Below are 2,196 nucleotides of genomic sequence, written 5' to 3'. Positions count from 1 at the left end.
AATCATGGGCCTCAGGTACTGTCATTTGGTCAACTCGATGCAAGTTCTCTGAGAAGTGTGCTGAAATATCTGACATGTCTGGACTTGCCAGATATTCCATTTAATGCTGTTGGTCTCTCGTTGTACATTGTGAACCTGTGATGTTGTGTGCCAACAAGCTCATGATCTAAGAACCCAGTGAACTTCTCTTGCATCTTTAAGGAACAGTGTTCACACAAGATGGTTATTTCCTTAACCAGCTCCTGTGTAAGACACTGATTCCATCCCAACTTTCTTCAGGTTGGCATTTGTTGGGTACAGGTTTTTCCACCTGTATACAATGTTTTAAAATCATCTTTCTTTTGAACAGCATAATAGTAAACATGCAAATGAAGCTACAGACTCGGGGATATGTTGATTGAAAGGCCTGATACTTCCTTGAGTTGAATTTCACATTCTGGACTCTTCCTAATGGTCAGAAAAGACATCCCACAGAGAAAGAGTGCCCACTAGGGTTTCCCGCATTCAGTTCTCATGAGCTGGAGCGAGGGCGTCCTGCGGAGACCTGCACCCTCTGTGGCAGGCTGGCATCATCCCTGAGTGGACGGGGCACCCCAGCCACCTGCAGCCTCTGAGCAGAGCCCGTCATGGGAGCAGCCCTCTAGCTGGGGACGATTCTCCTCAGAGGGTCATCACAGTACTTAACATCCTCCTGTTGAGTCTTTAAATGGCTCTTTACAAGAAATGTCTGCAATGCTCACTGGGCGTGGAGAGGGAGGCTGATGGAACCCTCTGCACAGCTCTCCCGCGGGAGTGCAGGGAGGGTATTGACACGGCAATTCTCCTGATCCCCCAGGAGGGAGCCAGTGTGTGTGTGTGTGTGTGTGTGTGTGTGTGCGCGCGCGTGTGCAGGTGCTCACACAGTGCTGGGGATTCAACCAGGGCAGCACACCTGCTAGGCATGCCCTCTATTCCCGAGGGGCACCCCTTACACACAAGGTCCAGGCAGCCACCTGTCAGGCTGGCCAGGTGGACCAGCATGCCCTCGCTGACCTGCCTTCCTGGAGCTCAGAACACCTCCTCACCCTGGTCGTAAGTGGGACTTTTTCAGCCTGGGCTCTGGTATGAGAACAGCCTGGTGGTTTGGGGGTGAACTTCATGGTGAGGACGTGCTGCACTTTTAATTACCAATTGAAATTTACTCTACACACCTGAAACTTGAAACGTGAAGAGCACCAATGTGGCCATGTCTTTGAGATGAAGCATCTAAGCAGAGTAGACACAGGATGGACAGCAACCTCACCTATATACAGAGCATTGAACCGCAAACAACATGATTTTAAATAAGATGAGTTCAATTCACACACATTAAACGATTGCTTAGAAGAACATAAGGTGTAGGCCCTATGCATTTTTTAAAACCCATTAAACTCAAAAGCACAAAGAGTACGTATGTCTTAATGTATGCAAATTCTTAAATCATTTACAAGCCAGAAGACCCCTGAGTAGTTTGCAGATTTGAGCAGAGAATCTACGAGTATTATAAATGTATGAGACAAGCTCACTGGAGGGGTTGTGCAGGAGGTGCTACCTAAGCAACTTTGTAAATGAATGGCATTTAGAAGACTGTGGACTGATTCTCAAGAGTGTGTGCAGTGGGGTCGAAGGCTAAAACCAAAGTTATGCAGTGAAATTGGGCAGCTAGGTCAGTGGACGGCAGGTTCAGAAGGCAGGGGTCACACGGTGGGAGCTAGAGTCCACAGGGAGGCAGGGAGGAGGGCAGGTGATCGGGGGTGATGGAGGGCCGGGGTGCCCGCGTGTGCCCACATATGGACCAGTGTAAATGAAGTGGCTGCTCACCGACGTGCTTGTCAGCGTTGGTTCACAGACGTGAGCGCACACACGTACATGGTCGGCCTGCAGGGCGCCATAGCGAGGAGCACCCCTGTTCCTGGTCTTGGTTTCCAATAACATTCTCCCACAAGAATTCGGGGCTCCTGGGAGAAACAGCTGACACAGGACTGAGACTGCAGGGACACAAGCGGTCCCTTATGTCGCCACGAAGCAGAGAGCGCTGGAAAGTCGTAAGGAAGCTGGGAGCTCACCGAGATGGCTGTGTCAGCAGGATGGGGACCGGCAGAGAGCGGCTCAGGGAGCATGTGTGCTGGCTCGCGGACGCAGCGTGAGGAAGCCATGTGTCACCTGCCCATGGTGACC

This window comes from Marmota marmota, unplaced genomic scaffold, assembly GCF_001458135.2.
Source record: "Marmota marmota marmota unplaced genomic scaffold, marMar, whole genome shotgun sequence".
NCBI classification, from domain to species: domain Eukaryota; kingdom Metazoa; phylum Chordata; class Mammalia; order Rodentia; family Sciuridae; genus Marmota; species Marmota marmota.
This window is presented reverse-complemented; position numbering follows the sequence as displayed.